This window comes from Symphalangus syndactylus, chromosome 4 (genome assembly GCF_028878055.3).
Source record: "Symphalangus syndactylus isolate Jambi chromosome 4, NHGRI_mSymSyn1-v2.1_pri, whole genome shotgun sequence".
NCBI lineage: Eukaryota > Metazoa > Chordata > Mammalia > Primates > Hylobatidae > Symphalangus > Symphalangus syndactylus.
The window spans coordinates 68,763,018-68,787,988 of record NC_072426.2 but is presented as its reverse complement, the minus strand read 5'-3'; the positions used below and the strand labels follow the sequence as shown (position 1 = coordinate 68,787,988).

Genomic DNA, 24,971 nt, shown 5'->3' with positions numbered 1-24,971 from the left:
GTGGGAACACAGAGCCAAACCATATCACTGGATTTATGTGTAACTGGAATATTCATTTTTTATACAGTCTTCTACATTCCCAAACCAGAAGACAGGGTATTTTAGAAGCCTAACGCAGTGGTTTACAAACTGTTCCCTAGAAATAGTTGTCCGGAGGTGCCTTAGGAGGTGTGTAGAAAGTAGGGGAAAAAAATCAAAGGAGAGAGGCTGGAGTTTGTAATATGGGAGATGGTGACTGGGCAGGACCTCTAGGCTCATATTTGCAAGAGAAATAGGCTATGTGGGGATCACATATGATCTCAGTGGCTTCACACCACAAATGCTATTTCTTGCTCCACAAACACCAGTGCAGACCAAAAAGCCTTCTCTTTCATCTGGTAAACCCATCTGCCACAATTGTGTGATGCCACTATATATTAAAGACTGCTGTTGCTGCAATAAGAAAGGAGAAATGGAGGGTCCATGGAGGATTTTAGGGCCAGCTTGGATGTGGCAGTCTCCACTGGCCAGAATGCAGTCACATGGCCCCTGTCTAACTTCCAGGGAGCCCAGGAAACCTCAGGAAGCACCTGGGATCCACAGCAAGTACAAATGATTTCTGCCACAAGACCTGACCCCCATTCCAACAAGAGCAGTGATTTGTATATTTCTTTACTTGTATGTAATATTTCCAAGGGAGATTTTATTTGAAGAGTTTCCTGGCTCAAAAGAAAAACACGTGTTAAGGCACCGATCTAATAATAAAAATGACTATTTCAAATCTAAGATGGCACAATTTAGGTATACTTTGGAGAATATAAAATTGGTGCTTTCATGGTTTGCTCAAGTTGAGGGAGATTGATGGTAACAGGGTGATGTACTGACTTGTCAGAATCAAGAAAAAAGGTTGGGCATGGTGGTTCATGTCTGTAGTCCTAGTGCTTTGGGAGGCCGAGACAGGAGGATTGCTTGAACTCAGAAGTTCAAGACCAGCCTGGGCAACATAGTAAGACCCCATCTCTACCAAAAAAAAAAAAAATTGGCTGGACATGGTGGTGTGTGCCTGTAGTTCTAGCTACTCAGGCAGCTGAGAGGAGAAAGCCGCCTGGGTCCAAGTGTTTGGGGCTACAGTGAGCCATGATCCCACCACTGTGGTACAGCCTGGACAACAAAGCAAGACCTTGTCTCTACAAGAAAATAAAATAAATCTTAACAAAGAAAGAAGACATCATCACATATATAGAAGTTGAATTTATGTGAATATGAATGCCCATCATCCATTCCAATCTTTTTTAGCCTTCTTGTCTGACAGAGGCTGGAAAACTCAGGTCTGTGTTTCCAAAACTCCTTTGCAACTTGGATTCTGAATGTGACTGATCTGACAAATCAAATGCATTCCATGTGCGATACAGCATTTGGAAGTACGGTGGAGGCCTCACCTCTGTGGTTTTCTATTTCTTTCAGCAGTCCGTCTCATGGAGACGTTTCAGGTTTTTGTTCCAGAATTAGCAGACTTTCTGGTGGTGTCCACATACAAGAGTCCCATGGGTGTCAGAGGTGAGGTGCAGGCCATCAGTGCTGTTGATGGGAATCACAGTCCTGCAACCAGCAGCAGTAGTGGTTTCTTGATCACAGCACTTCCTGACTGACGCACAGTGGGGTGGTGCTCTGGAGCTCTGAAAGAGACGGAAGCTCTTCCAGTACTTTTGCTCTGCAATGTACTTAGGAAGTCATTTCTGAAAATCTAGCACTGAGGGGTTAACCTGATCAGGTCTGCCAGATGCAGCCACCCTCTTGCTTTTGGTCATTTTTATTTCCATGAATCCGAAGGCCGTGAGCTGAATGCTACAATGTCACCTTCACTGGCCACCTTATCGACAACACTTATAAGTCACCACGGTAATGGTCACTTCAGTTGTTTTTCAGGAACTTGGGACAGCTCCTATCCAGTTCAAACTGATTGAGACCACCCTTCAACGGGGCCTGTGCAAATGCCCAAGAGCTGACCTTTTGACATGAGAGGACCCAAAACTCTACCTGTAGATCATGTTAATAATGCCATTTTCTGAACATATGTCCTATGAAATGCCAGGCACCCTGACTACGCTTGTGCAGATCACTGATTACTTCATTTTTCCTACAGCCAATCACCTTTTCCCATGCTTTAGACCACCCTGCTTCTCTAACCCATAAATATCCCTAAGCCTCATCTTCAAGGAGGTGGATTTGAGACCTGCTCTCCCACCTCCTCGTTTGGCTGCCTTGTGAATAAACTCTCTTTTGCAAAACAAGTGTCACAGTGACTGATTTACTGTGTGTGGGCAGAAGGGACCTGGACCAGGTTGATACCAAATCTACTCAGAGTTTACTTCCCTTCTTCCTGCTCTTAAGCTCTTAATGATTTTCCTTGTCATTTAATGTCCTGTAATCAATCTTTTCCTCATTGAACTAGCTAGAGTGGATTCCGTTTGCACCAATTAAGCCCTAACTGCTACAAGACCCACATGTGGGACAATTATAAATCTTACCTTGATAAAAAGAAAAAGAAAATGATAGTAATATGTGGGAACATCTTAGTAACTTGCTTAAATGATCTCCCTCATCCTGTACCAGGTTAAATGCTACTCTTGTGCAGTCCCTACTTCTTAGCATTTTGTAGAAGCTGCTGGATTTCATAAATGAGCTGAACTTGGCCAAAGATGAGAGATGAGAAGAAAATGGCCCCAAAAATGTGACAGAGGTGGCCGGGCATAGTGGGTCTCACCTGTAATCCCAGCACTTTGAGAGGCCGAGGCAGGTAGGTCACCTGAGGTCAGGCATTCAAGACCAGCTTGGCCAACATGGAGAAACCCCGTCTCTACTAAAAATACAAAAATTAGCGGGATGTGGTGGTGCATGCCTGTAGTCCCCACTACTCAGGAGGCTGAGGCAGGAGAATTGCTTAAATCCAGGAGGCGGAGGTTGCAGTGAGCCTAGATTGTGCCATTGCACTCCAGCCTGGGTGACAAAAGCAAAACTCTGCCTCAAAAAAAAAAAAAAAAAGAAAACAGAAATGTGACAGAGACTTTCCCTCCTTTTTTTCCATTGCAGAGATCAGCAAACACTTTCTGTAAAAAGGCCAGACAGAAAATATTTTAGGCTTCATGGGCTGTGTGATCTCTTTAGGGACTACTTAGATCTACAATTGTAGTATGACAGCAGCCATAGATATTCTATACACAGGTATGGCTATGTCATCCTAATAAAACTTTATTTACAAAAATAGGCAGTGAGCCAGACTGGGCTTGCAGATCATAGTTTGCGGATCCCTCTTCTATAGTAATAGTGTCCTTAATTTGCAGATAGGAACATGGCCACCTGGAATAAAGACTGCACTTCCCAGCCTTTCTTGCAGCCAGGTGTGTCCAAGTGGTTAACTGTGATCTATGAGATGCAAACAGTAGTGTGAGAAACTCCTAGGAAAGGCCATTAAAGTGTTGGGAACGAGGAAGCATGCATTTCTATTTCCCGTTCGTTCTCCTTTTCTCCTGGTTGGAATGTGGTCATAATTGCTGAAACCCTGGCAGCCATTTTAGACTGGATAATGATCTCAAGACAGAAAGCCTTGCATTGGGGAAGCAACAAAATAGAAAGTGACTAGATCCTTGACATGTAGGAATGTCAGGTGGATTTCTTGAACTTGAGAAGAAAGTAAGCAACCATCTTGTTTAAACTATTTTGATTTGGAGTTTTTCTGTTATAGCCAAACAATCTTAACAGATCAGGCAAAAATTCAAAAAGCATAGTAAATGAATGAGGACTGCTCAGTACATAATTTTTGCTGGATTAATAAATGACTGTGAATTGAAGTATGCACGACATGAAATAAGGCTATTGGGACTTGTCTCAAAGATCTAAATGTCACCTTGAAGTACAAAATGCAAAAAGGTATTTGGTTTATATATTTACAACACCAAATTTCAGCATATGAAGTATCTTTGTAGAAAGTTGTTTGGTATTTTCATAATATAAAATAGAGAAAACTAAAGTTCATTAAAGAGGATTAAAATAAGTCTAAATCTAGTTATAAAATGTGGATTAAAAATTTATAACTAGGGGCTTGGCACAGTGGCTCATGTCTGTAATTCCTGCCAAGGCCAGAGGATTGCTTGAGGCCAGGACTTGGACACCAGCCTGGGCAACACAGACCCTGTCTCTACAGAGAAAAAATTTAAAATTTGCTGGGGATGATGGGTGCACCTGTACTCCTAGTTACCCAGAAGGCTGCGGCAGGAGGATCCCTTGAGCCCAGGAGTTCAAGGCTGCAGTGAGCTATGATGGCACAACTGCACTCCAGCCTGGGGGAGAGTGAGACTCTGTCTGTAAAAATAAACAATTAAAAAAATTGTAATTAAAACACTCAGCAATTGTACGCTAAACTACCAACATAGTGTTCAGATTTATATCCATGTTCTAGTCACTGTGCTACAGAAATAGCTTCCTAACTAGTCATACAAATATTTCTTTACACAAAATAAATCATCCCATAGAGGTAGTTTTTCTAATGCCTGTCCATGCCCTTACCCCTCTCTATAATGAGTGTATCTCATTGGGTTCTATTTGTTTTTCTAAGTTAAGAAGAGAAAGACGAAACTAAGCTATAGCTGAGGGTTTTCTAAAGAAACAAATTATGTTGTGTGTATTTAAGGTATACAATATGATATTATGGGATACATATACAGAGTAAAAAGGTTAATATAGTGAAACAAATTAACAAACATGTCTATCAACTCACATAGTGTTATTCATCTTTTTATTTGTTTTTGTGGCAGGAGCAGCTAAAATCTACTCATTTAGCATAAATCTTAAATACAGTAGAATTGTATTATCTATAATCTTCATCTTGTACATTAGATCTCTAGACTTGTTTATGCTACGTATCTGCTACTTTGTATTCTCTGACCCACATGTCCCCATTTCTTCTCCCCTCCCCGACCCCTGCTAACCATTGTTGTATGCTCTGTCTCTGTATATTTGAAAATTTTTTAGATTCCACATATAAGTAAGATTATGCAATATTTTTCTTTCTGTGCCTGAAGAATTTCACTTAACATAATATCCTCCAGGCCCATCCATGTTGTGGCAAATGGCAACATCTGGTTCTTTTTTAGGGCTGAATAATACTCCATTCTGTACATAAACCACCATACACACCCTTGCTATTCAAAGTGTGGTCCTTGGGCCATCAGCCCTACCTAGGAGCTTATTAGGAATGCAGAATCTCTGGCCACACAGTATCAGAATCTGGTTTTAATAAGATCCCAAGGTGAATTGCACGCAAGTTAAAGTTTGAGACTATTTGAGAATACTGCTTTTCAATTCTTTTGTACTGACATCAAGTAACAAATACGCTTTAACTTCTCTCAACTCTTTCAATCTCAAAAATACTAGTCACCTAAATAAAATGTTTCTGTACTTCTAAACTGCCTACCAAGCACCGAAACAAAAAAAGGACTAAAATTAAAATATAGGTCTCATAGCATCACCTATTTTCTCGTTGGGGGAAAAGGGAATATGTTTTCATTTCAAAGCGCTTCTTTTTCCTAGGAAGCATCTAGGATTAGGCCCATCTCTTCTGATCCTCAGCTGAAGATGAAGAAAGAGATTCTAGTGATAAATTCTAATAATCAGGCGGGGCGCAGTGGCTCACTCCTGTAATCCCAGCACTTTGGGAGGCCGAGGCGGGTGGATCACGAGGTCAGGAGATCGAGACCACGCTGGCTAACATGGTGAAACCCCATCTCTACCAAAAATACAAAAAATTAGCCAGGTGAGGTGGTGGGCACCTGTAGTCTCAGCTACTCGGGAGGCTGAGGCAGGAGAATGGTGCGAACCCGGGGGGCGGAGCCTGCAGTGAGCAGAGATGGCGCCACTGCACTCCAGCTTGGGCGACAGCGAGACTCTGTCTCAAAAAAAAAAAAAAAAATTCCAACAATCAGATGCCATACCTGTAGAATCTCTTGGGGATCCTACAGAGTCTGTTAAATTCTGGTAAATAAAACTAATAGTTTTATTTATTGAGATATCAATTTTATTACAGGTCTGCAACAATAAGTTATTATTTAGTACTATTTCCACTACATATATGTCAGTTTCATATCATTTCGAGAATATAAAACTTGTATTACAAAGTAGAAATTGTGTTTTTCCCCCCAAAGAAAATCTCTGCTTGCAGTCCTGCTTGGTTAATACATCCAAATCTATGCTTCAGGTACTTGCAGGAGAGCCGCAAATGTAACTACAAGTTTAAAATGTAAACTTTGAAGAAAAGTTTACAGCTTCTAGAATTAAAATACTGAAAAGAAAAGTAAAAACAATTTCTAACCTTTGTCAAAGAATGATATCCCCCTTTTGGGGATATTTTTAAATATATTGGGTGGAATTCCATGATGGCTTAATTATGGCCTTGACTAAATGTGGAAAGATAGATTCTGTTGGCTTCTCAAGGTCTCTTTTCAATGAATAGTCTCTGTACAAATAGCATTTGCTATAAATAAAATTTCACAGTGAAAATCAACCCAAGCACATTGTACCTTATACCATTTTATTTTCTAAACTTTGGCTGAAATATTCAGAAATATTGGCAACTATATTACTTCTTTGGAAGAAAAACTAGGTAGTGAGATTCTTGGGCCCTTTTATGCTGGGAGTTTTAAAGAATTTTAGTACATTCCTGATAACTCTTAGAACTCACATCCTATGTATTTAAAAAGTTATTTTCCTGCCATTTTGACATATCAGCTCATATCTGAATTAAAGGCCTGTTTAAATGTCTAGATCAAGAACAGGAAGATTCATTAGAGATCTGTTGGTTGAATCCTGTATGGTTTCCTATCTGGCAATTTTAGGGACCAATTGTAGGGACCATCCATCCCACGTTGCAAAACACTGGAGGGTTTACTGGGATACATGATTTTTCAGTGCTAACACTGAGACAGTTGGTCACACTACAATTTAGCAATATATTTTTCAGAATGTGTGTGTATCTGTGTGTGTGTTAGTGAGTGGTTATGGAGTGTGTGTGCTTCTGTGTATGTGTGTGTGGAGGTGCATGGTGTGTGTATGTGTTTATGTCTGTGGATGTGTATGTGTGTATAAGCATGTGCGTTCAGATACATTTATTGTTATTATTTTTTTCCATGTGTTTAACATCCTTTTAGAAGATAATGACCAAATATAATACTTTTTCCAATCCCTGTGCTATGTGTGCAAGTAAGCCAGTAGTTAGGTATTTATCAACTCATCTTTAAGAAAAGTAAAACCTAAAATTCAGTATTTGCATTTTAAATAAAAAGAAAAATTCTCAAAATAGAGACATCTTGTCTTGACGATGGCATAGGTAACAGTTTTCGAAATGGTGTTTCCTTTCCAGCCTTAATAAACCCATATTTCAGGGGTGAATTCATTTTTAATTATGCAAAGCCGATAGACAGAGCCTTATATGGCAGCATACTGCCATTAGAAGAGGACATTCTCTGGGCCGAGTGGCTCATCATGTGTAACAAAAGATATTCTCACTTGCTTGTCAATTCTTTTTTTTTAAATGTTCATAACATTGTGAAGTTGGCTGTATCTGCTGCTTTTAAATAACACTTCAGTGTAAAAACAACTGATGCTGAGTTGTTCAACTTATAACTTCTTAGATCCAAAATGTTGTCAGGATGAAGTGGCAGTTTTTACAAAGCCAATAAACTCTGTGATTTTCTTAGATGGAAACAATGAAAATCCATAACTGAATAATGATATTCAAAAAGGAGAAAGCCCCCCACCACGTACACATTTGAGGCAGTTATTAATTAAGCTCCTTATTCTAAAAACATATGTCTAATGGAAAAACTTTAACACTTATCCTGCTTTTCCAGTAAGACTATATTTCAGGACAACCAAAAAACACCACTTCATCTAGTGGGGTTTTATAAGAGAATACCATCTGTGAAGAGAGATAAAAAACTGAATGCTATGATAATCATTGTCAATCCCTAATGAAATTATTGACCCAGGCGAGAATTATCAACTAGTGTTGGAAGCAACTGATCTTAAAAGGATGAATGGGCAATCAGACATTCGCCGAGTACCAAAGTAATGCCAAAGCTTTCTTGCTAGTCACAGGTGAGAAATGTAAGTGTACAATAGGGGGACCAAGGGACCAGGTTTTCATCACCGGAATCCAGTGGTCAAGTTTAACCTCACTTATGGTGCAACCATCGAATATCATGTCTCCTGCTGTGACACACAATAAAATGCAAACCACCACCTGTGACGTATTCTACGAAAATGCTCAGTGTGAATCCAGCAAACTTTCAAATCTAACTTCTGTTTATGGAAAGCAGAGGGCATGAGGGAGTCAAATAACAGCACCAGAAAGCTCGCAGACAAATGAAGAAGGTGGAGAATTCTGTGGAGTCATTGGTCCAGCCCATCCAACAAGTCAGTGTGTAGCGAAAAAACATTAGGGATAGTAATTGATTGGAGAAAAACTTGGAGACAATACAACTAGATTCAAGATGTGGGCCTAGATTTGACTCTAGTTTGGACAGACTGGTTCTGAAGGGTGCTTTGAAGACGATGAAGATTTCAAATACGGATAGATTATAACATAAAGATTTATCAAATTTTAAAGTTAAAGCTCATTAATGTAGACAACCAGGTTACAAAATAAGTTCTCATTTATACTAAAATATAAATAGATGTAAATTATCTGAACGAATCTTTCAAATAGTTTTAACAGAAATAATCCCTGGGTGGTAGGAATATAGTGCTTTTATTTTCTTATTTTTGCTTATCTTATTTTCTAGCTTTCTTATTGCACAGATACAGCTTTTGTAACAATAAGTTGTATTTATTGGTTAAGAAACTAAAAGAATTGTGTGCTGAGGGTGGGAATGCCACAGTTCAATGACATCAGGGTTTTAGACCTTTCTGAGACCCAGCGCTGATCACTGCAATCAGTTTTGATGACTTTAAATAGAGAATTTGGATTAGAAGACCAGAGTTGAGTTATAATCAGCCGGTCCAGAGCCAGGTCAGCACTTTAACTCTTCGTGTCCACAACTGAAGTTGTCAACATAGCCCAGATTTGCTGGACTCTTGGCTTTTATATGACCTCAAGCTCAGATTTTCAGCTGGAAAGGATTGATAATGAGACTGTGTGCTTACGGTGTTGCATTACATGAAAAGATACGCATGAGAGCCCTAGAACAATGTCTAGCATCTAAGAGCTCCATAAATATCAGCTCTTGTTCCTGTGATTGTCTCTCACAGTGAAGGATTCCATTGTCCCCTGAGTCACTTAGGGCTGCAGGCCATCCTAGAGGCTCCCTCACTCCTCCCACAATGACCCAGTGGCATCTGTGGCTGCTCCATTCTTATAGAAAGAAAACCAAAATAATGGACATAAGATACGGGACTTCCATCATCTAGCATTTGCCCATTTATTGGCAGTCTTCTCATTTCACTTTCCGTTATGCATCCTAAGCTTCAGCCTTAAGCCACAATAATTTGTTCACCTTCTTGAGGATGTGACTATCATCCTCAAGGATATCTACTTTATAGTTATATAAAAGCAAAACACATATAAAACACTCTTCATCTGCCCCCTTCAGGTAAAGATGACATTTAACAGTAATTGAGAAAATAACTGCCTTCCAAAAGACACTTAGGATTTAGAAATGTACCTGTCATTGTGTGATATTGTTTCTGAAAATAACTTGTATTATCTATTGAAAAACTCTGATTCTACTTAAAAACTTGGAAAAGGAATTTTCGAATCTACTTTAAAATCTCTTTAAAAGTTGCAGGGAATATGATAGTCATTTTTATAAATAAAAGTGCCACACTTTCGGACTAATTTATAAGAACTGACTGATATCAAGGAAGGCTTAAAAGCATAATCTCAAGCAAGCGCCTTTGTAAAATTTGTGGATGGGGTGGTAAATATAGTCAGAAATCCACCTCTTCTGTAGGAATCTATGTTTTGTCCTGAGATATCTGGGATTTTAGGGATGGCAGCAGTATGAAAAATGAAAAAAAAAAAGGAAGCTAATGAGCAACATGAAACTTACTGGTAAAAGTAAGTACATAGTCAAATTCAGAATACTCTAATACTGTAATGGTGGTATGTAAATTATGTATATCTTTAGTATGCAGGTTAAAAGACGAATTATTAAAAATAACAATAGCTACAACAATTTATGAAGGGATACATGACATAAAAATATGTAAATTGTGGCCGGGGGCGGTGGCTCACGCTTGTAATCCCAGCACTTTGGGAGGCCGAGGCGGGCGGATCACGAGGTCAGGAGATCGAGACCACGGTGAAACCCCGTCTCTACTAAAAACACAAAAAAATTAGCCGGGCGTAGTGGCGGGCGCCTGTAGTCCCAGCTACTCGGAGAGGCTGAGGCAGGAGAATGGCGTGAACCCGGGAGGCGGAGCTTGCAGTGAGCCGAGATTGCGCCACTGCACTCCGGCCTGGGCGACAGAGCGAGACTCCATCTCAAAAAAAAAAAAAAAAAAAAAAAAAAAAAAATATATATATATATATATATATATGCAAATTGTGACATCACAAACGTAAAATGGGGGGAGCAGAAGTTAAGTTGTTTAAAACCAAAAACTGACAAACGGGATCTTATTAAACTAAAGAGCTTCTGCACAGCAAAAGAAACCATCAACAGAGTAAACAGACAACCTACAGAATGGGAGAAAAGTTTGGCAAACTATGCGTCTGACAAAGGTCTAATATCCAGCATCTATAAGGAACTTAAACCAATTTACAAGAAAAAAACAAATAACCTTATTAAAAAGTGGGCAAAAAGCATGAACACTGTTCAAAAGAAGACATATATGCAGCCAAGAAGCATATGAAAAAAGCTCAACATCACTAATCATTAGAGAAATGCAAATCAAAACCACAATGAGATACCATCCCACGCCAGTCAGAATGGCTATTACTAAAAAGTCAAAAAATAACAGATGCTGGTGAGGTCGTGGAGAAAAAGGAACACTTCTACACTGTTGGTGGGAGTGTAAATTAGTTCAACCATTGTGGAAAACAGTGTGACTATTTTTTAAGTATGAAGCAATTCAAATTACATTGCTTTCACTAAAAATAGCTTTGTTGATAATATTAATTATTTATTGATATAACATTTTGGTGGGAACAAAAATATATTTGTATCATTAATAGAAAAAATTATTTTAAAATATTGTTTATTTCATTGTTGCCTCTTTAAAAACCTTTCCATTTTTGCATGTTTTACAATTTACAAAATATATTAGCCCAATTGTACATCTATACCATCCATTACCAGTAAATGACTATATATCTATTAGAGCAGGCTGCCCTAAATATTTTTTACTGATAAGAATGTACAATCAAAAAAGTTTGAGGGCCATTGCTCTAGACCAATTTTCCTCAATGTACGGTTTGAGAAACATCTGTATCAGCACCATTATAGAGCCTGAAGCCCAGAAAACCTGACTTTGAGTATCTATAGTTGGGATGTGTAACCTGCATTTCTAACAAGTACCCCATGCTTAAGGTGGTTCAACGGGTTGAAAAGCCTAGCACTGAGGGAAATAGAAAGCATTCCGTGGAGACCACGAGTGCCTAGGAATAAGGCATTCTACTGACAGCCATAGGCTATATACAGTGTCCATAGTCAGCAGTCTCCTTATTAGTCTTACTGAATTTGCAAGACCAATCTTAAGTGTATAAACTTCTTAGCCTCAGCAAAGAAATTATTTCCTAAAGGAAGATTCTGCAATAATTGCCCCTGTAAAAAACGTATGTTACCCACATGGGGCTTTATAGGGACTGCTACGGGCTGAATGTGTCCTCTCAAATTGATATATTGAAACTTATTCTCCAATTCGATAAGCTAAATGAGTCCTCTCAAATTCATATATTGAAACTTAATTGCCAGTGTGATAACATTAAGATAAGTGGAGCACTTAGGAGGTGATTAAGTCATGACGGTGGAGCTCTCATGGATGGAATTAGGACATTATTTCCTAATGAAGGCCTTGAGTGAGTGGGTTCATTCCCTTCCCATTCTTCTGCCATGTGAGATGCAGCAAGAAGGCCCTCACCAGACACCAGATGCTAGCACCCTGATCTTGGACTTCCCAGCCTCCAGAACTGTAAGAAAGAAATTTCTATTCTTTATAAATTATCCAGCCTCAGGTATTTTGTTATAACAGCACAAAAGAACTAAGACGGTGGCCCTGCCATTGCAATTCCAGGGGCTGAATTATGTATTAATCATTGTGGGATCATCAGAGGATAAACTCATGAAAGGCTTCAGTTAGTGCAATCTCTTTTTCATTAATCAGAGGGCCAAGATTAATAATTTTTAAAAAATGAGTAGATAAATAAACACTTCGAATAACCATGCCACCCTTAAACCCAGGCAAAGGGCTACTGCCCTGAATCCTTCTTTTAAAAGGCCTGCATCACACACACACACACACACACACACACACACACACACACACACTGTCATTTGGGATTGCGTGCTGAACAGGGTGCAGTGCAACTCTAAACCTAAATGTCTGCTCTTGTGACAACATCATTCAGGCCCATGGAAATTCTTCTACACATTGTTTGCTTTATGTCCTTAAAGTAAAAGGTGATCACATCCAAATGTTGTAAAGGTTTGGGTTGCACTGCTGAGAACACTGGAGGTGAACACTGCTTCTGAGAGCTGAGAGAAAAGACCAGTTAATCAACTCAACAGACCTTCCTTTTCAGAGAGCATGAATGCAATATATCTTTGCCTTATGCAGTATTGTTTCCCAGTAGTGCCTGGTATCATTTTTTTTGCTCATCTATCACCTGGTTCTGGAGGTATTCAATATTTAGCAAAGCTTTGCAATAGTTGCAACTGGTAGCAAAAGAACGTTTTGCGATATTAAACAATTCATATCACACTTAAATCAGTAATTGTATAAATTTTGACAAATCACTCATGAAATCTGATATCAATACTTTGCATTGAAACCAGCCATGTATTGAACACTAGCAATGCAAATAATTTGTATAAAGATATTTTAAATTAATTTTCCAAAGATTAAATAAAATTTTAGATTTATTTGAAATTTTATATTCATTGTTTTTCTCTTTTAATTTTATACATAATTATTTTAGAATAAAAATAGCATTTCATAAATGATACATGAAAATGAGTTTAATTTAAACACCTGCCATATTTATTTCAATATACGTTCTTTATAAAAACATATTCAGATTTTAAACACTTAATAGAATTGCATTTACTTGTAATCCTTCAGAACACAAATTAAGAGAAAATATTGATTATAATAACAGTGATTTTTGCTTAAAGACAAGAAAATTAAATTTAATATAATAAATATATTTTATATTTCTTTTATTACTCATTTAAACGCTGCAAGCTTAACAGCAAGATATCCAGACATGTACAATAACAATTAAATCTAATTGTCTTTAACATTTTTCTAACTAAAGTCCTAACTTTCTATACGGTTTTTGATTTTCCAGCGAGATGGTATGTTCGTCAAGGTCGAAGGATGGGGCATGTGTTACTTAAGTGTTTTAGCTTGATTTATAGGGTTTACATATTTAGACATACGGTACGTGGGCGTCATTCGTACTCTTGCCTTAGGCTCCACAAATGTTAGGGGTAAGCCTGACGACTGTAACAATGATAACAAGACAAAACAAAACAAAACAGAGACAAAATAATCAAAGAGGATCATGAAGTTGTAGGGCCACTGTCACATTTTTCCTCAAAGCTACTGGTTTTCACGCCTCTTGGAATAGGCCACTTATAATCATGTCTACTCCCACAAGAAAACAACATTTCAGGGTCACTGAGGCTATTCCAAAGCATGTTATTTTTCATTGTCCGGTGGAAAAGATGTTCTCCAGATTTCGAGAACCCTCAGAATATTCAGCAATAATTGGCTTCTGGGTGTGAGCCCACACATGAAGATGAACATGAAGTGGAGCCTTTATACCATGATGCTGAAGTTGTTAAAATCATCCTATTACAGGTGACACTGACCCTGCACTGCTCCCCACCTAGAAAAAATGTCACATACAGAATGAAAAGTGAACGTATTAGCATTGAGTTTCTACCTGTGAAGTGAGGAGTCGGAAGGTGCGTAGCTGCATGTTTAGCTGTACCTGCAATTATGGAGACAAGGGTTTAGAGTTCTTTCTCTCTACCCTTCCTATATACCTTCAAAGAAGGGGCAGAGTTAAGTGATATAGCACATGAGCTCTAGGGTCTGCCTGACTGGGTTCAAATCCCAGCTCCACTAGTCACCAACTTTGTGACTTACGGTAATCCTATGCCTAGATGCCCTCTTCTGCAAAATGGGTACTAAAGGGTGGCTGTGAGAATTACATGAGTTAATTGCTTAGAATAGTGTGTGGATTCATAGGAAGTGCTTTGTATGTATTATGTATTTTTAAAATATCCTTTATTATGTCACCATTTATGAGTCTGGAAGAGTAGTATCAGGACATATGTCTTGGGCTGCCTGCTACTGCAGGTCTAAGAAAAAGTTGTGACGTTTGGATATTGCAGGACTTCCCCTATCCTAGACTTCAGGCTGTTTAAATTATACAATTTAGGCCTGGCATGGTGGTTCGTGCTTGCAATCCCAGCAACTTGGGAAGCTGAGGCCAGGAGTTTGAGACCAGTCTGGACAACATAGCAAGATCCCACCTCTGCAAAAAAAAATTAGAAATTAGCAGAGTGTGGTGGTATGTATCTGTAATCCCAGCTACTCAGGAAGGTGAGATGAGAAGATCTCTTGAGTTCAGGAGTTCAAGGATACAGTGAGCTATGATCATGTTACTGTACTACAGCCTGGGCAACAGAGCAAGATCCTATCTCTAACAATTTACATTAATAAACAAATAGTATATAATTAATTGGCCTAATGCCTTTTTCCTTTTCCCTTTCTACTAGCCCAAACTCCTTTCTCAGCAGGATTCATGGTAGCCTACTCCATCAAAGCACTTTTAACAAACGTCAGAGAAAAGCAGAACAAAAAGATGCTCACACCTGCTGCCTGGCCTGAGGTTCCCTGGCCCAGATACTTGGGCAAGAATTAATCTTTCTCGTGCAGAGAACGAGTGGAGCCCCAGGAATGACTTCACTGCCACCCATAACAAGTTTATGCACAGAACACCTCTGTTCCAATCCCTCTCTCCCTTTAGCACTTTTCCAAAACAGGGGTTTTATAAAAGTGGGTTGCAGGGAGGTAGGTTAGATAAAGGCACGCACAGGGAAGAAAAGTCACAAGCTAACCTCTGTGTGTCTACCATTACTGCATTTTTTTTTCTCAACGGAAGTCCTAAAAATCTTTCTTGAAACCCAGAAGTTTTTGGCATAACATTCAAAACAGCCTGATGTAAGAGGTGAAAATACTGTTTTTCAATCAGGCTCAAATTTCTGAAATAATGCTCTCTTTTGCATGTTTTCGGGAAGGATGTTGGTAATACGGTTACAAAATTTTTAGCAGACACATAAAATGGTCATTCTATCATCTTTAAGCTCCCTCATGCATTGCTACAGATAACTTATAGATTTACTGGATTCAAGCATCTTTATATCAGACACTCTAAAGCTTTTTAGATGAGGTATATTTATTTTCCGGTGCTTTCTTAACAGGTTTGTAAGCTAGGCAAGGATCGTGTCTTTTAAATCAGATTCGATGCAGTTCTTGGCACAGAACTTTGCATGCAGGTGCTCCATAAATACTTATTGTTGATTATTAAAAAGCAAACAATAAAAAATAGTTCAAATTTTGTGAGTTTTTTGGGGTGGTGGTGGTGGGGTGTCAGTCAGAAAACAGTAAGCCTTGAAAATTAATCAGCATTTTCCATGATTACATAAAACATAAGCATCAAAACCCAAGTACTAATACTGCGCCTAAAGGCAGATCATATCAATAACTAAGGCACATCACATCAATAACTAAGGCACATCGTATCATATCAATAACTAAGGCATATCATGTCAATAACTAAGGCACATCGCATCAATAACTAAGGCACATCACATCAATAACTAAGGCACATCACATCAATAACTAAGGCATATCATATCAATAACTAAGAAGAGGAAGAAAGAAAGGAAGGGAAGAAGGGAAGGAGGGGGTGAGGGGAAGGATGTAAGCAAGAAGGGAGGGAAAGAGGAAGAAAGAAATGAAGGAAGGGAGGGAGGGAGGAAAAGAGGAAGAAAAGATGGAAAGAAGGGAGAGAGAGAGGAAGAAAGGGGGGAAGGAAGGGAGGGAAAAGAGAGAGGGAGAAAGGAAGGAAGGGAGGGGGAGAGAGGAAGGAAAGAGGAAAAAGAGAGAGAAGGACAAAGGGAGAGAGAGTAAAGAAAAGAAGGAAAGGAAAGGAGAAATGAAAGGAAATGAAAAAGGGAAGGGAAGGGAAGGGAAGGCAAGGGAGGGGAGGGGAGGAGAGGAGAGGGGAGGAGAGGGGAAAGGAAGGGAAGGGAAGGGGAAGGAGAGGAAAGGGGAAAGGAAAACAAAGGAAAAATTAAGATTTTTAAAAACAGTATAACACCAAATAAATGTAAAAATAATTAGGCTGATTCTCTAAACACATGCAACACAGTCTCAGGAGGCAAGGGGAGGAAGCACTTTTTCTTTCCATCTCCTTTCCAGATCGCCCTGCTGTAGCAGCCTCTAGGCATCTAGAAAGCACTTTTCTTAAGCCCACCTATGGCCACTGGGATCATTTTTTTTTTTTTACAAGTGTCTATTACTTAGGGTAAAGACTAAGTTCCTTTAGCAAGGAAGCCCCCAAATACAGTGACTTAAATAAGGGCATTTGTCTCCTCTGCAATGAGAGCTGAGTAGTCCAAGTCATGGGTCAGAAAACACAACCCCTCTCCGGCAAAATGCAGCTCGTGGCCTATTCCAATTTCTCAGGTAAGAATCGCTTTTACATCTTTAACTGGTTGGAAATAAAAAATAAAAGAACAACACTATTGTGTGTGTATGTCTCTTCTCACGCTGCTAATAAAGATATATCTGAGACGGGGTAATTTATGAATGAAAGAGGTTTAATGAACTCGCAGTTCCACATGGATGGGGAGGCCTCACAATTATGGCAGAAGGAGAATGAGGAGCAAAAGGACGTCTTATATGGTGGCAGCCAAGAAAGCTTGTGCAGGGGAGCTCCCTTTTATAAAACCATCAGATCTAATGAGACTTATTCACTATCACCACTATCACAGGAACAGCACGGGAAAGACTTGCCCCCATGATTCAATTACCTCCCACTGGGTCCCTCCCATGACACGTGGGAATTATGGGAGCTACAATTCGAGATGAGATTTTGGTGAGGACACAGCCAAACCATATCAGTGAGAATGAGAATGACATAAATTCAATCTTCAGTGCCATTCATCAAGTCTTACTGGAACACATCAACATTCATTCCTTAACTCGTTCGTAGTCAAATCTTGTCTACAGTTGCTTCTGCACTGCAATGATAGAGTTCAATTATCATGGGGGACATCACAGGGCCCAGAAAGCCTTTGCTATCTGGCCCTTTACAGAAAAAGGTTTTTGGACCCAGGTTAGGTTAGCCTGATAGCTCTCACTGGAGTGGTTCATTCAAAGCCACAGGTTCCCTTTATCTTGCGATTCTGCTGTTTCTTAGGTTATTATCTGCTTGGCTGACATGGGTCACTGCTTGTTACGGACTGACCTGTATCCCCTCAAAACTCATATGTGACACCCTAACCCCCAGTGGGACTGAACTTGGAGACAAGGCCTTTAATGAGGTGATTAAAGTTAAATGAGGTCAGCCAGGCATGTTGGCTCACTTTGGGTGGCCGAGGTGTGTGGATCACTTGAGGTCAGGAGTTCGAGACCAGCCTGGCCAACATGGCAAAACCCCATCTCTACTAAAAATACAAAAATTAGGTTGGCCACGTGGCAGGCACCTGTAACCCCAGCTGTTCAGGAGGCTGAGGCAGGAGAATTGCTTGAACCTGGGAGGCAGAGGTTGCAGTGAGCCAAGATAGCTCCACTGCACTCCAGCCTGGGTGACAGAATTAGACTCTGTCTCAGAAAAAAAAAAAAAAAAAGTTAAATGAAGTTACAACAGTGGGATCCTAATTTGCTACAACTGGTGTCCTTTTTAAAAAGAGGGAGAGGTAGCAGACCTCTCTCTCTCTCTCTCTTTCTCTTTCTCCTCCTCTCTCCCCCACCCCAGCATGAGCACAGAGAAAAGGTCATGTGAGGATGCAGTAAGAAGGTGCTGTCTGCAAGCCAGTGGGAGGGGGAGAGAATTCACCAGAAACCAACCCTGCCAGCACCTTGATCTTGGACTCTGAGTCTCCAAAACTGTGAGAAAATACATTTCTGTTGTTTAAGCCACCCAGTCTGTGATATTCTGTGATGGCAGCTGGAGTGAACTAATACCCTGCCACATCCATGCTCCAACCCTTGGACACAGGAAGAGTTAAAGGGGAGAGAAGGGCAGCAATTTCCTTCTAAGCTTGTTGAGCAGAAGTTGCACACATCGCTCCTGCTCACATTCAGTCCTTTGGTGAATTTATTCACTTATCCTACACAGATCAAAAATGAAAACAGAGAAGATGGATTTGGGGAGGGTCAACCAAAAGCATGACACATTTTTGAGCACATATCATGATTAAATATTTAAGATCTACTGATTTCCTGAAGTCCATTAGGTTTCATATGTAGAGCTGTACTGGCCTAGGAACAAAAGTCTTCACTGTTTTTATTTAAAAGGACACTTTTTGACATAAAGCCTAATTGATTCTCAAGCTAGAAGAGTCTTCTGAAAGTAATTCTAGTATTTAAGTGTAAATGCATATTTTAAGGATGAAATATTCTGCCAGTTCTCCTCTAGACCCCAATGTATAGTATATTTTCTTGTGTGTAATATAGTGGACTCTAATTTGAGATCACTGAAGATACTTTGGTATCAAGAGAAAAGATGGGTTGTTAGGGGTCAGTGTCACATCACGTCCCGTGTCAAGCAAGACCTGGAGCAGAACAAGACGTTAACCCACTTGGATCTCAGTTCTATTGATTGCTTATTATGTGTATTTTCTGCACTTATACATAGTTAATGGTTTTTAAAATTGTGGTGATAAGGTACTTGCATTTCTGGCCAGAATGAACTTGACTCATATATAATCATTATCAAAGGTTCCTATCTTGACTAGCTGCTTCGTGAAGAAAAAAAATTAATTCCCATTCCATGAAAAGTTGAGCGAGGAGAGAAATATATTTTACTTTTTCAAACAATGGGTGCTTTTTCATCACTTTTACAAATAACCTTATATTGCTTGTGATAGGTTATCCCTTCTTTGTTACATGATGTGTTTGAAAAGCTATGTGCAGTCACACTGTACTGTGGAAAATACAGCTGCTGGAAGCTGATCTCCTGCTTCTAAGCTGATAAATGACTTCATCCTAGAACACCATTGAATCAACCATCTCAATCTGAACCATAACTTACTAAGAAGCCAAGTGGAAACAATTTTTTAAAGTATTAGATGAAAATACAAAAAGAAAAAAAAATCTTCTTAAGCAAGATACAAAAACCAGAATTCGAAAAAGGAGACTGACATACTGATCTATTTACATTTAATCATTCTGTAAGACAAAGACAAAATAGATAAAAGTCAAGTCACAGACCAGGTAACATATTTGCAACATGTAAAAATATATATAGTGAAAAAATGATTTATAAATAAGCATTATAAATCAATAAGGCATCTCATAAGGATATAAGCAAGGCAATTCAATTAAGAAATGCAAATGGCTTATAAAGGAAAATGTTTTCAAACGATGAGGCATTATTTTACTCACCATTTAGGCAAACATTATGAAGACTGAATATATGCAATGCTGTGTAGCATGTGAGGAAATTGGAGCATGCATGTGTCAGCGGTGGTGTAGGTTGGAGAAAAATTTGGAAGTATCTATCAAAATGTAAAAACCGTGTTTCCTTCAACCTAGAAATTCTACGTCTGGGTAACTATTCCTAGAGAAACACGTATGCATATACAGAAATAATCATATGCAAGGATGTTTGATGTTTATATAGTGAAAATTGGAAAGACAGACATATTCTTAGGAGAATGGTTAAGTAGATTATGGAGTCTTATGTAACAGTTTAAAAGAAGGAGTTACATGTATGCCTACTAATACATAAGTTCTTTAGGACATGACTGAATGAAAAAGCAAGAATTAGTTTAATACTCAGTATGTGTATGTACGTTTATATACAGCCTCATTTATTTTAAAAATTCATAAAGCAAAACTATAATTTATTTATTTTATGCATGTATGTAAATGCATAGAAAAAACTTGAGCAGATGCATATCCAACCTGCAATTGCCAGCTTTGGGTGGTTCCTCTGCAGAATGTGATTGGGTGGAAGTGGCTGAGAGGGACTTTCGCTTGTATTCTTCTTTGTTTGAGAGTGGATTTATGCAAAAGACCCTCCCTGTAAGAAGGCGTTATTCATTCTATATTATTTATGGAACTAAAATTAACTTATAATCAAAGCAGAAACACCTTGTGAGATCCTTCGTGGCCACCCATTCTACTACTTAGCTCACAGTGTTTCTGCAGCCGTATCTCTCACCACTTGTTCTGTTGTTCCCCTTACACACTCCAGTATGTATCTCTGCCATCAAACTGGCCACGTGTGAGCTGAACCTGCTATTTGTTCATTAACTTACTATTTTAAACCATTTGAGCCGGAAGTTGTAGTCATTCTCTGGCTTTGTAGTTTGCTTTATTGCTCATAAGTAATAACTGGAAAAAGGAGTTTTAAAACACTCATTATTTTCAAACACTTTGGCTAATATTTATTCTGAAATGTCAGGGTAACTTGGTAAAATATCAAAATGCTAAAACTGAAGACTTATTTTTTTCTTTACCAGGAAGTAATAATTACATATATTTATAACTGCAGAGTCCAATATAATGAATTAATATTTCTTCCAAATGTTCTTACTTAACATCTTCCTAGCTTTAGCAAAGCAATATCTTACTTTCACATTAAAAAAAAACCCTTCATAATAGTGTAAGGCAGTTTGTGGAAAATTTATTATCATTGTCATTTTACACTTTACTAAATTCAGGCTAAACCATCGTCAAATTAACCAGAATTAAGATTACGGCTCAAGTCTTCTGACTTCTGGTCTAAGTTGTTGGGTGTTTTGGGTTTTTTTCCCCCCTGCATAAGGCCATCTTCCACAAACTACATATGCTTTCTTAAAACTTCTAAAACTTTCTGAAACTGGAAGCTTTACTTCTGAGGATTATATATAGCATTTCACATACTGACATTGGATATAGCACAAGAAGCTGAGTAACATTTATTTTAGAAATAGGTGTCATTTAATAATGAATGTATTTGAACTGTGGGTTAAAATGAAGACAACACTTCCCTTTTGCATAGAGGATAAAACTTGCAAAAATAAAATAAATGCCCATTTGTATATTACAGAGGGATATTTCACACCATTTCACTTCTAGAACGGATCCTTCACTCTTCTTTCATTTTTAAATGGATTTTAATTATTAAATCATAGTCTAAGGGAATTACCATATGTTAATTTTTTAGTGAGTTGAGGCTTACTCAAATGTATTTTATTCCTATATCAAATGAAAAGTATTTTTGCATTAAGATTTTTGCTGTATATTTCATTTCAGACTTTGAGAAAACAAATATTACATGTAAGTATATCTTAAATAAAAGCGTTCTAAATGCATTTTTTAATTGAGTAAATATAGTTAAGTACTGAAACAACAAAATTCATTTGTCCTATACTAACATGTACTATAGTATATAGCTCAAAAAGTTAGTAGAATACTGGGAAATTGCAAGTAACTGTATCATGCCTATAGCTTTACCTGGGACAGCTGACCAAAAAATGTTTCAGGGGTGTGTTAGAGCTGATTTCATTACAATTCCCGGTGACTAACGCCACTGATAGAGACCTTAAAAGAGAAGGTGGCTCTTTCGTCCTATGAATTATCAATTAGATCTGCTCCTGTGGTGAAATTTGTTAGCTGAAAATTGGTGGCTGACACCTTAGGATTTACCCCTGTCTTTAAGTTCCTACAGCGAGGTCTGTAGACCAGAAGCCTGTACTGAACTCACACCACAAGGGCAGCGCCAAAGACAAGATGCAAGCCTGCAACAGCAAGTTATATAACGAAAGAGAACGGAGGACATCAGAACATGCTCCAATGATACTTTGTATCTTCCTGGTGCGCAAAAATGTAAACCGGCCTTCCTTTGTGGTTTACATTGTACCACTCCGCAACGGTTTGCTATCGTGTAATTTAGGAGGTGACACATATGAAATTTGAGGGTGTGATTAGTCTGTAAAATAATAGCTTTGATATACATTTTAACCACTTCTAGCACCCCCCCAACACACACACACACACACACACACACACACACACACACGAAGAAGATGCTAAGGTGGGCCACTGCCCCTGCTCTGGCCAGCCACATTTAGAGGGGAAAAGGACAAATGGTGCTATTTCTTTAAGCTTGGTGGGGGGAAATCTAAGTTTGTTCTTTAAAAAGGGCGAAAGTTCGCTAGGACCACAGGGCCTTCGGCGAGAGCGCAGGCAGCTTCGTCTTGGCACCTTGGGGATCTTCTGGGCTGCCAGAAGCTCTGAGCTTGCAGTTGCACCTAAACCGCCGCTTTCGCTACTTATATTTGCGGTAATGCTAGGAAGCAAAGTATCATCACTCAGAGAATCTGGTAGCCATTCTCTCTCTTTGCCCTGTGTCCCAGCTTGTGACTCTTCTAAGTTCCATCTCCTTTGCTGGGTGCAGATCCCTGGCTCTGGGCGCGCCTCCTCTTCTGCACTTGGGTCACCGCAGATTGGCCACCTGGGCTGAACTCATCCCATCCTTGCTTTCCCCCATCCCCATACCCAGCGGCGGGGGCAGCCTCACCAGCCCTTGTCCACGAGGTGAAAGTGTGCCTGGCTTTGACTGAGACAACTAGGACCCCAGAAGCCCAGTGACATCAGAAAAGAGGCTCCTGGGCGCTAGCACTTCCTGCAATACGCTCCAGGGCTGTAGGTGCAAAACCGAGCTCTAACTTCCCTCCAGCTAATCGAGAGGAAAATACAGGGCGCGTCACAGTGGCCTCTCCCGCCTAGCCACGCGCGGTGAAATTTCCGGCAATCGGGCCAGCTAAGACACGGGATTTGCACCGCAGCCTCTCAGCTTCTGGAGCCGGAGCCGAGCGCTCCCGGCAGCTTCTCCAATTTCTCTCCTAAAGTGCGAAAGGAAAAGCCCCGTCTGCTCCACGACTGCAAGGCCGGCGGATCTGGGAGCTGCGCCCGGCTCCGGAGGACTCGGCGGGCCCGGGGCTCCCCGGCAGCGGCTCCTCCGCTAGGGGTTAACAGCAGCCCCCGCGGCAGGGCGGGCGCGGACGCTTCCTCTCCACCCGCCCGGGAACGTGGATACCGCGCCCGCAGGATGTTCGCCGGCTGGGCCCGGCAGTCAGGAAACATGAGAAGGCCTCGCTATTCCTGTTCCCGGGCGGCGCGCGCCGGGCTGGGTAAATAAAGCGGAGACGACGGCGGTGGCGGTGGTGAGCGCGCTGGAGCCCGCGTGGAGAACATGCGGCGGGGATGGGAGTGCGCCTAGTCTCGAGGCGGGAGAGCCAGCCGCCCTGCAGCCGGCCGCCGGCCCCGCAGCCACAGGTACAGCCCCCGCGTCGCCGTGTCCCAGCCGGCTGCCGCGGAACGCCAGGCTCGCTCTGGCCCCTGCGCCCTGGGCGACCATGCTCTCCCCGCCCTTCCCCCAACTTCCCTCCAAGGTCTGGTGGAGACGCGCCCGGGTGGCGGCCAAGGCTGGCCCAAGGGTCTGCGCGGAGCCTGGGAGCCCACCTGGCCGCGCCTCCTTTGCTTTAAAATTATTCGCCGGCGTTGGGGGAGGGGGACACTTCTGCAGGGAGTGACCTCCCCGGCCACAGTCTGGAGTGAATCGGGGTAAGTGATTTGAGAAGAGGCGCGGGTGGCCGCGCGCGGGAGTCCTGGGAGGGTCAGGAAGTGTGGTTCACACGCCCCCGGACCCCTTGCGACAGGACAGCGCTCGGACCTTTGCCATCGCTTGCCTCTGAGCCTGCTGCCTGCAGACCTAGAGCGCGCCGGGTGTCTGTGTCTGCGATCTCTACGTGGGCTTGGGGCTGCCGGGGAAGGGTCTGAGGTGGCTAACCTTGTGGTGACTTCGCTAGGAAAATCACGTCGTCGCATCTAGGAGGACGCGCTGGGGTGGCGCGGAGAAAGCCGGGCCAGGGAAGGGTGTCTTGTACAAATAAAGCAGCATGAACACACATCCCTAAGGGCACTGATTTTAAAAGAAAACACCAACGCGAGTCTTAACTGTAGAACAGGGGCTGCGAGCACGAAAATTCTCTTTGACACTTATCGCCGAGGCTATGTGCACACTCCAGACACGTACCTGTCTGCGCGGGAGGACGCAGTCCTAGGGGACACGCGGCATCCAGCAGAGGTCTGACTTCACTTCCCTACGAACACAGACCGTAGCCGTCGTTTGATCGCGGTGGCCACCGTCCTAAATGTCACGAGTGGCCTCTGCTGCGGTGGCCGGAGGGCGGGGCGGGGGCGTTGGCGAGTGTGGGCACTTGGCGAGGCAGAGGGTGTGTGTGTGTGTGTGTGTGTGTGTGTGTGTGTGTGTGTGTATGCGCGCGCGCGTGTGTTACTGGAGTAGCAGCCCATGCCGCGGCTGGACGGGTAAAGGGGGCGCTGGCAGCGAAGCTGAGGCAGCTCGGAGGAAACGGGAGCTGTCCCGAGGCGCGAGGCGGGGAGATGGGGCGGGCGAGGGCGGCCGCGCGCCTTGGGGCTGTAACTCTGCGGCTCCGCGGCAGCGCGGACTTGCTCCTGACGCC

The 24,971-nt window shown here is 41.1% G+C and overlaps 2 protein-coding genes and 1 long non-coding RNA gene across 4 annotated transcripts in view; 2 read left to right on the top strand and 1 right to left on the bottom strand.

Annotated features, from left to right (window-relative positions):
• Positions 1-22,325, top strand: part of ODAD2 (outer dynein arm docking complex subunit 2) — a 261,250-nt gene extending 238,925 nt beyond the window's left edge. Inside the window, exon 21 of the mRNA XM_063637276.1 lies at positions 22,145-22,325. The gene's annotated coding sequence lies outside the window, so the exon portion shown is untranslated. The remainder of the gene's footprint in view (positions 1-22,144) is intronic.
• On the bottom strand, positions 1,211-24,861 carry LOC129480762 (uncharacterized). Its single transcript, XR_008657115.1, has 2 exons — positions 24,524-24,861; positions 1,211-1,655 (listed from the first exon to the last, which is right to left on the bottom strand). It is a non-coding gene; the product is annotated as an uncharacterized lncRNA (long non-coding RNA).
• MKX (mohawk homeobox) overlaps positions 23,199-24,971 on the top strand; it is a 75,569-nt gene continuing 73,796 nt past the window's right edge. For both annotated transcript variants that reach the window (XM_055275004.2, XM_063637326.1), the window contains exon 1: positions 23,199-23,763. The gene's annotated coding sequence lies outside the window, so the exon portion shown is untranslated. The remainder of the gene's footprint in view (positions 23,764-24,971) is intronic.